A 10,516-nucleotide genomic window follows, 5' to 3' on the forward strand; every position below is an offset into this window, starting at 1 on the left:
GTTCTAAATACACTGACACACACACACACACACACACACACACAAAGTAGATTAGATTACTTACAGTGTGGAAACAGGCCCTTTGGCCCAACAAGTCCACACCGACCTACCAAAGCGCAACCCACCCAGATCCATTCCTCTGCACTTACCCTGGCACCTTACACTACGGGCAATTTAGCATGGTCAATTCACCTAACCTGCACATTTTTGGATTGTGGGAGGAATCCCACGCAGACACGGGGAGAATGTGCAAACTCCACACAGTCAGTCGCCTGAGGCGGGAATTGAACCCGGGTCTCTGGCGCTGTGAGACAGCAGTGCTAACCACTGCCACCATGCCGCCCCTAAAATAAACAAAATCTCTGCAACCTTGTCAAAATATTAGTGTAACTAATGACAAAAGGAAAAATTGAGAGATTGTCCAAAATGTTATTCTGCTTCTGAAGATATTGTACTCACACAGCCGCTAGCAATGGGATTTTATCCTGGGAGGGTCGGATTTGGCTGAATTCCCTTTGCATTAGGCTGGCGGGAGGTTCCAGGTTAGCACAGTGGCTCAGTAGTTCGCACTGTTCCATCACAGCATCAGGGGCATGAGTTCAATTCCAGCCTCGGGCGACTATCTGCGTGGAGTTTGCATCTTCTCCCCTTGTCTGCGTGAGTTTCTGATGGGTGCTCCCGTTTCCTCCCACAGCCCAAAGCTGTATAATTCAAGTGGATTGGTCAAATAGTCCATAGTGTTCAGCGATTTCTACTTTAGGTGCACTAGTCAGTGGTAACTGTAAGGGCATGGGAAGGTTACTGATTGGAGGGTTAGTATGGACTTGTTGGGCCGAAGGGCTTGTTTCCACACTGCAGGATTCTATAAAAATAAGAATGGTAATGATGACAGTAGAGTTTTATTTTAGCTCGCACACGTTACTGTGATGAGGAATAATGAAGGAGAGAGAGTGCAATAGGCCGTTTCTTCTCAGACAGATGACACTTTCTCCCTCTCTGAGTTAAATCACACAATAATGTCATCCTCTCCCAAACTGGACCATGTGAGGTCTCCTTGTACATTATCCAAACTATGTCTCCATCACATTCCCTGTTCCATGTCGGTGTATCATTGCTGCTGTCATACACAGAGCCATACCCTGAGCAGAAAATGGTCTCGGTCAATTTGAAGATATGTTTATATGGCCCTGCATCATTAAAAAATAAAATGTTTAATGTATTCAGAATACATAGAACATGGAACATAGAACAGTCCAGCACAGAACAGGCCCTTCAGCCCACCATGTTGTGCCGACCATTGATCCTCATGTAAGCACCCTCACATTTCTGTGACCATATGCATGTCCAGCAGTCTCTTAAATGTCCCCAATGACCCTGCTTCCACAGCTGCTGCTGTGGCAATGCATTCCATGCTCTCACAACTCTGTGTGTAAAGAACCCGCCTCTGACATCCCCTCTATACTTTCCTCCATCCAGCTTAAAACTATGACCCCTTGTGTTAGCCATTTCTGCTCCGGGAAATAGTCTCTGGCTATCAACACTATCTATGCCTCTCAATCTTGAATACCTCAATTAGGTCCCCTCTCCTCCTCCTTTTCTGCAATGAAAGAAGTCCGAGCTCTGTCAACCTCTCCTCAGAAGAGAAGCCCTCCAGTCCAGGCAGCATCCTGGTAAACCTCCTCTGAACCCTCTCCAAAGCATCCACATCTTTCCTACAATCGGGTGACCAGAAATGGACGCAGTATTCCAAGTGCATTCGAACCAATGTTTCATAGAGCTGCAACAAGATCTCACGACTCTTAAACTCAATCCCACTGTTAATGAAAGCCAAAACACCATGTGCTTTCTTAACAACCCTGTCCACTTGGGTGGCCATTTTAAGAGATCTATGTACCTGCACACCAAGATCTCTCTGTTCCTTCACACTGCCAAGAATCCTATCCTTAATCCTGTACTCAGCTTTCAAATTCGACCTTCCAAAATGCATCACCTCGCATTTATCCAGGTTGAACTCCATCTGCCACCTCTCAGCCCATCTCTGCATCCTGTCAATGTCCCGCTGCAGCCTACAACAGCCCTCTACACTGTCAATAACACCTCCAACCTTCGTGTCATCTGTAAACTTGCTTCAATCCCCTCATTCAAATCATTAAATAAAATTACAAAGAGTAGAGGCCCAAGGACAGAGCCCTGTGGAACACCACTCACCACTGACTTCCAGGCAGAATATTTTCCTTCCACTACCACTCGCTGTCTTCTGCTGGCCAGCCAATCCTGTATCCAGACAGCTAACACAGATACCTGTGTTAAAATGAATGTTTTGTTTTAACAAATACAGAAATTGCTGGAAAAGCTCGGCAGGTCTGTCAGCATCCAGATGCCTTTTACATGATGTAGTTGTACCAGCCTCCACCACTTCCTCTGGCAGCTCATTCCATACGCACACCATCCTCTGTGTGAAAAGGTGCCCCTTAGGCCTCTTCAAAACCTTTCCCCTCTCACTTTCCACCAATGTCCTCTAGTTTTGGACGCCCCTAAACTGGGGAAAAACCTTGACTACAAACCCTATCCATGACCGTTCTGATTTTATAAACCTTTCCTGCTGCGAAATGTGACTCCAATCAACACGAATGGCTGTACTTTCAATAATCCAGGGCCGAAATGCTGAAATTCAACACCGACACCTGTTCTTTCTCCATCAAGTCACAATTCTAAACCCAGTTTAATCAGTTTGTTCAGATATATTAGGAGACCCTTCTGTGGGATTTACACCTAGACCTTTGTGCCCGGAGGTAGGGACACGAGCACCACTCGGCAATACCCATAAAGCTGTAACATTATTCTCCTGTGTGTTTGTTCATCAGCCTGTTATGACATGCTGTGACATACCTCTGCAACAGGCAGGACATGAATCCACACCTTCTGGTCCAGAGCTAGGAACACTACCAAACAATGTCAGGAATTGGAATCAAACCCAGAGCCATGACTCAGAGGCACGGGCACTACCCACTACACTACTATACCCAGATTTTGTGGATTTATTATAATCAGGTTACCATTACTGAACTACACAAAACATTTTGTTTTGTAAAACAAGTGCAAGATAGAGATTAACTATGAACATCTTTAATCGCTATTATCTGTAGTCTGCAATATTAGGGACAGAAATCCTGCAGACATACTCTGCCCAATGAAGGGTCTCAAATAGATATTTATTACTGAACACCAGACACGGAGAAAGACCATAATTTCTGGTCCCAAAACACCGATCAGTATAACCCAACTCTCACGTGTGTCTGCCCTCTGCCTAAAACCATGAAATGATACCAGGCCGCTGATTACTGTCCAGCCTCTCCTCCCCACTGACTGTGTCTGCAATCTGTCCCTCCTCCCTCTAACCACACAAGGCAAACCAAGCTCAGGGTCTTTGTGAAAATCAAGGCCGGAGTGTGCAGGCCTCCTGGAGAGGGGTGGGCATTTTAAAATTAAACGGGGAAGGTAAGGAGCTGGTAATATCACTCACTGGCCGAGGCGTGGCAGATGGAGTTTAGTTTGGATTAATGTGAGGTATTGGGTTTGGTAAATCCAACAAGAGGAGGACTTATACAATTAAACGTACGGCCTTTGGCAGTGTTGTAGAACAGAGACCAAGGCCATCAGGTATAATTCTTTAAAAATTGCATCTCATATAGATAATGTGGTTAAGAAGGTGTTTTGCACACTTGTCTTCAATGGTCAGACCTTTGAGTATCGGAATTGGGACGTCATGTTGTGATTGTTCAGGACATTGGTGAGACCTCTCCCGGAATACTGTGTCCAGTCTGGGCATCCTGCCCTCTATTTCCATAGGCACACCACCCTCTGGGTGAAAAAGCTGCCCCTTAGGTCACTTTTAAATGTTTCCCCTCTTAACTTACAACTATGTCCTCTAGTTTTGGTCTCCACTACCCCCTTATAAAATACATTGACTATTCACTTTGATATTATTGATCTTGATATTATTAAGCTGGAGAGGGTTCAGAAGAGTTTAACCTGGATGTTGCTGGAAATCGAGGGATTGAGCTATAAGGAGAGGCTGAATAGGCTGGGACTTTTTTTCACTAGAGAATATGAGATGGAGGGGTAACTTTGCAGAGGTTTATAAAATAGTGAGGGGTACAGATAAGCTGAAGGGCTGATGTCTTTTCCCGAGAGTTGGGGATTCAAAACTGAGGGATATTTTAAGGTGCGAGGAAAAAAGATTTACAGAAGTCAGGAGAGGTAATTATTTTAGACAGGAGCTGACTTGTGTGTGGAATGAACTTGCAGAGGAAGTGGTGAAAACAGGAAAAGTTACAACGTTTAAAAGACATTTAGATCAGTACATGGATAAGACATCAGTTTGGATGGTGCTGTGAGCAGCTGCCCTCTCCCTCCCTCTCTCTGAATGAATCCCTGTTGCTTTTCTCCCTCTGCCAATGCCTGTGCAGTGGCGTGTGGAGGCCAGCAGAGGGAGGCATTGCATCACTTTAAGCACCACAGAGACTGCCAGACCTGCCCCACACAGAGACACACAGATACACACACAGCAATTGTTAGGACACAACATTGAGCTCATCTGGTAATTTAAACTAAACATAAATAAATGCTCAATTCGCCTCATAAACTGATAAAATATGAGTGACAGAGAACTCCCAAATTCCACTGTTTAAATAAAAACAACAATGTAGTTTTTAACACTGAAAGTGAACTGAAAGAGACCCTCTATCTCTTAACTGCTTATAACCCGACTCCAGCTCTATAGCGATATACTGTTTCTGGGTCTGCCATCCTCTCATATCACAGGGACTTGTAAGCTCTCAGTTCAGAGCAGCATTCACTCTCTCTTAAAGGTACAGTACACACTTTCACCTTCATCCCATTATACCCTGATGAATATCGATAAGTGGAACCTATCCGGATTTCTCTTGCACTGTGGTTTGTCAATATTTCATCTACTCTGTCTCGTATATGTCAGGACTTTTGTTGCTCCATTGGCAGTATTTTGACTCTGTCCGTGGGAATATATCAGTATTTCACTTGCTCACACTCCTGTATGTGGGGCAGGATTTCAGTTGTTTCATGGGCACTGTGACAGTATGATAATCTTAATGTTTGTAAATGGGACCAAACCTGCAAGAATTGTAAAGTCTATGGAGGACAGTGTGGAACTCTAACAGGACAGTGACACACTGGTAGACGGGGATCGATGCAGAGCAGTGTGAGGTGATGCACTTTGGTATGAAAGATAAAGAAAGACAGTTTAAAACAGGCTGTGCCGTTATAAAGGGGCTGCAGGAACAGAGCGCTGGGTGTATATGAGCACAGATTGTTGAAGATATCAGGACAAGTGGAGAGAGCAGTAATTATCACAGATTAGTGTCAGTATCTGAGCTGTTTACTGGAGGAGGTGTAGGAGGGAGTCTCCGTGCTCCCTTCCTGGGAGGTGGTGATGATGATGTGATGTGAGCCCACCCTCCTGCACCCCGAGACCGTGGGGATTACATTTGTACCAACTCGACACAGAAGGGAGATGGCATCAGGGCCACGGCTTCTAAGTTGTGCCGGGGGAAACGGAGCTGCAGGGGGTTTAAAGTGAGAGCTGCCCTTCACTGAACATTGCTCCTTACTCGGTCGGTGGGACGTGGATGTTTCAGAATCCCCACACGAGGCTTCCAGGGTCGTACCAGGGTCCTCCCCACATGGCGGGGGGAGAGGGGGCGAGGGAATGGATATTGGGCACTCCACCACCGGCTTGGCCCTTTCTGTCCTACTCCAGGCTGTATCTCCTGGAATGGGGGAAAGGGAGGGAGAGAGGGTGGGAGTGGGTGGCCCTGCTGTTAGTGCCGTGGTAGGTGGGGGACATGAGGAGGGGTTCGGATGGAGTCAGTCCACAGGGTTGTATCCATGAAGTGTTATTATTAGTGTGAGGGGTAAAGTGGAAGGAGGGAGTGAGAGAGAGGGAGAGAGAGGGAGACAGAGAGAGAGTGTGTTGCGGGAGGCGAGGTGGAGAATGTTCTATAACAGATACACAGCGAGTGTGAGGGAACAGAGAGAATACAGTGACCCTTATCCTGACAGAGCGGGGAAGGTTATTGATGCTTGTCCTGTATTGCTGGACACCTCTTCAGACCGCAGATACTGCACTGAGCTGGGTGGGGAGCTCAGACCATGTTCAGTGGGTCTGGTGGTGTGGCCCCCTCTGGGACGAGAATGGTCCCACTCTGTACTAGCCCATCCACCAGGACCGCCGTGCTCCTGTCGACAAACCGTGGTGTAATTGCCCCTTATCTGCCATGCTGAGGGTAAACTGTGCAGGGCAGCTCCAAACTGAGAAAGCTCAACCGTGGGCCCATTGGCCTTTTAAAGATGGCACCATTGCCAGGGATGACAGAATATCAGGGGCACGCGGGTGATGGTGAGTCCCTCCAGCCATGCTGGGTGGGAGAATCGGGCTGGTATTGAATGAGAGGAACACCATGGGGATCGGGTGGGTAGTTAATGAGGTGAGTTCAATACGATAGCACCAGGAAATTAGCACAGCCTCGTGCGGATGATCCCTCTGTCACACTCAATGCACTGAGAGAATTTATTGTCAGAATCTCCCCAATGAGTATTGGACTCTGTTGAAGACAGTCCCATTTACAAAGCTGTAGAAGAAATGTTCATCCAAAACTCTCCATCATCTGACCTCACACCAATCTCCCTCTTTCCCATCTTTCCTGGGAAGACTGGCACATGTTACGGGATGCTTTCGAAGTGTCAACATTTCAGCATTCTGAAACCTGTGAACACATCCTTCCATGACACTGTCTCTCAGTCTCCCCCTCTCTGTCTATACCCCAAACCCCTCCCATGTGGTGATATTTAAACTGATTCCCCTGCCGTCTCTCTCTGGCAGTGATGTTCACACCCACAGCACTCCCTTATCATGGCATAATGGAGATATGAAACTGCAAATGGATGGGAGCTGAACATCGTGTCATTTCCAGCATGGGCTGCAAGTTTCCCCACACTGGGCAGGGATCTAACACAGTGTTACTGAGCAATGTACTGGGGTGGGGTACACAGCCCTACATGCTGGGTGGGTAACTACTCCTGGGTTACAGATCAATGCACTGGGGTGGTGTACACAGTCCTACATGCTGGGAGGGTAACTGCTCCTGGGTTACAGATCAATGCACTGGGGTGGGGTACACAGTCCTACATGCTGGGAGGGTAACTGCTCCTGGGTTACAGATGAATTCACGGGTGATCACTGCACAGGTCTCTGTGCTGGTCAGACTGTCTGGTTGAGGTTTATGGATAATGCAATGATGTGGTCAGTGCAGCTCTTGGTGCGGGACAGGTATGTAGCCTGTGAACGGTACATCATGTTGGTGGGGTGGGTAGGGGGGGAAATGTGATGGACAGGTCACGGAGCTCCACGGAACGTTCTGTCCCTGACATTCTATAACTGACATTCCCCGGAACGTTCTGTCCCTGACATTCTATAACTGACATTCCCCGGAACGTTCTGTCCCTGACATTCTATAACTGACATTCCCCGGAACGTTCTGTCCCTGACATTCTATAACTGACATTCCCCGGAACGTTCTGTCCCTGACATTCTATAACTGACATTCCCCGGAACGTTCTGTCCCTGACATTCTATAACTGACATTCCCCGGAACGTTCTGCCCTGACATTCTATAACTGACATTCCCCGGAACGTTCTGTCCCTGACGTTGTTTGTTTGTGAACGGCCGGACGTCAGTGAATTGAACAAACGATAAGATCCCGAGGGAAGAGATCCCGTTCCAGGGAGAAGGAGACACTGTTCCGAAGGCCCCTCAGGCAGTTAAAGGGGGGAATACGTTTTCCCTGCATTTACATTTCTTCATGAATTCACAAACTGTTTGTCTACAGGAAACTGGGACAGAATCCTTCAGGACAGCAACGTTCCCACCCTCCGTATTAGGAACTGGGAAGGAGTGACCTGTGTCTGCTCTCGAGTGATCGAGTGTGTGGGAATGTTCTAGAAACCATCTGTCCTTATGGATGTGTCTCGGTGTGTTTGGGGAGGGAGGGTTTCTTGTGGTTGATGTCACATTTTTGTCAGAAATTCCGACCTTCCCATTTGTTATTCCAGCTCCAATTATTTTAATAAATCCCTGAATACAGGGACACATTTGAAAATCTCACTGGGTCCCCGATCAAACGGGTCCCTTTGCCTCCAGGCTGATGGATAATGGGTTTGTTTTCCTTCCTCACAGTTAACGTAGTGACCATCTACGTCCTGCTTTATAAAGATTGTGGATTGTCTCCATGTGTCAGACGTTACCTGGGGGCCATGGCAGCGGCGGATCTCCTGGTCATTATCCTCGACCTGATCCTGAGACACATTCCCATTGTTTATCAGGAACAGTTTTATTTCCTGAGGACTCCGTCCCCGTGTGTAATATCCACGCCGTCCTGCTTTATGCAGCCACTGACTGCTCTGTCTGGTTCACCGTCACTTTCACCTTTGATCGGTTTGTGGCCATTTGTTGCCAGAAGCTGAAAAGTAAATATTGCAGTGAGAAAACGGCGGCTGTGGTTCTGGGAGCAGTGACTGTGCTGAGCTGTTTAAAGAACATTTCCTGGTATTTTATGCTCACGGCTCGGTATTGGCTGTGGAACGCCCCCTGGTTTTGTGATGTAACAGACGCTGTTCTATTCTCCAGTGTCTGGGTCACAATCGAGTTCCTCCACCACATTCTAACCCCGGGTGTCCCATTTCTCCTGATTCTGCTGCTCAATGTTCTCACCGTCAGACACATTTTAGTGACCAGCAGAGCCCGCAGGAGACTCCGCGCTCACACCAATGGGGACGCTCAGTCTGACACTGAAATGAGAAACCGAAAAAAATCCATCATTTTACTGTTTGTGATCTCGGCCAATTTCATCCTGTTATGGTCAACGTTAATGCTGTATTCTATATGGAGACGGATGTGGGCTATTGTGGATACCCCTCTGTATCTCCATTTCTTTGTGCAGGAATTGGGCTTCATGCTGCAGCTCCTCAGTTGCTGCACAAACACCGCGATTTATGCCGTGACCCAGACTAAGTTCAGGCAGCAGCTGAAGAATGTGCTGAAATATCCCTTCACCCAAATCCATCCATCCATCAAATTCCCTCATTAATCACACCATCCGGGATTTTCTCATTTCAGTTCAGTGTTTCAGCGATGGAGCAGCCTGTCGCTATGGTAACAGACTGAGGGGAGCGCTGGTTTGTCCCTCCTTATCCCACAGGGGGGTTACAGGGAAACATTTCAATGTTTCTCACAACTCAGGGGCCAGTGAGAAAAGGCACCATCCCACTGACTGTATCCATCACTTCCATTTGTAACCAATAAAAATGCTGATGACAGCGTGCCGAGCAGCAGAGGGACCGATGTTGTTGTGTGTCTTTGTGTTGGAGAAGCTGAGCTGGAGAGAGACAGACTCAGCCCCAAGTCCTGGTCCTCAGGGAAGGGGAGGGCACCGCGCCCTGGGCTCAGGAGCTGGGTTTAACTCCCTCTGTCCCCTTCCCCATCCCCTTTCCAACCTGGCCCCCCATTTCATCTCCCCCAGTCTTACTCCACATTTCTCCCTCTCTCTCCCTGCACACTCACTCTTTCTTACAACCTCCCCCTTTCACTCTCCCTCGTTCTCCCTCTCACACCAACCGCCCCAACCCCGGTTTCTCCACCTGCCTCCGTTCTTCACTTTCCCCTCACCCTCACACTCTCTGTCCTGCCCATCTCTGCCTTCTCCAACAGTTCCATCTGTACCCCATCTCACCCCCACCCCCCACCACACCCAGCCCCACGACCAACCCCACCCCACCTCCACTCTCGGGGTCAGAGGGAGAGGGAAGGAGCACGGAGAAAGAGTGTGTCTGAGAGAGAGGGAGGGAGGGACAGGAGGGAGAGAGATTCAGTCAGAGAGAAACGGAGACACGTGGGCAGAGAGAGAAACAGCGATTGAGGGCGGTTGAGAGTGAGAGAAGGTGGAGAGAGCGTGAAGGAGCAGGGAGAAGAGGGGGAAAGTGTGAGATAGGGTGAGAGAGCGTAGGGCGAGAGAGGAGAGGGAGAGAGGGAGGGGGAGGGCAAGAGAAGGTGAGGGCGAGATAGTGGAGGGCAAGGGGTAAGGGCGAGAGAGGGGAAGGCGAGAAGGGATGGCAAGGGAGGGGAGGAAAGTCGGGGAGGGCGAGACGGAGAGAGAGGGAAGGGAGGGGAAGAGAGGGGGAGTGAGGGAGGGGATGAAGAGAGGGAGGGCGAGAGAGGGGAGTGTGAGGGAGGGGAGGGCGATAGGGAGGGAGATGGCGAGAGAGGAGAAGGAGGGAGGGGAGGGCGAGAGAGGGGAGGGCGAGAGAAGGGAGGTAGGGAGGGGAGGAAGAGAGGGAGGAGGGGTTGAGAGGGAGATGTTGGGGAGGGAAGGGAGGGCGAGAGGGGAGAAGGAGGGAGGGGAGGGCAAGAGAGGGAGGGGAGGG

At 48.8% G+C, this 10,516-nt stretch overlaps 1 long non-coding RNA gene across 1 annotated transcript; it reads right to left on the reverse strand.

Moving 5' to 3' along the window:
- Nucleotides 1-882: 882 nt before the first annotated feature.
- LOC132825982 (uncharacterized) lies at nt 883-8,437 on the reverse strand. Its single transcript, XR_009645832.1, has 3 exons — nt 8,342-8,437; nt 2,209-2,301; nt 883-1,187 (listed from the first exon to the last, which is right to left on the reverse strand). It is a non-coding gene; the product is annotated as an uncharacterized LOC132825982 (long non-coding RNA).
- Between the last annotated feature and the right edge of the window lie 2,079 nt (nt 8,438-10,516).

Source organism: Hemiscyllium ocellatum, chromosome 21 (assembly GCF_020745735.1).
Source record: "Hemiscyllium ocellatum isolate sHemOce1 chromosome 21, sHemOce1.pat.X.cur, whole genome shotgun sequence".
Taxonomy (NCBI): Eukaryota; Metazoa; Chordata; class Chondrichthyes; order Orectolobiformes; family Hemiscylliidae; genus Hemiscyllium; species Hemiscyllium ocellatum.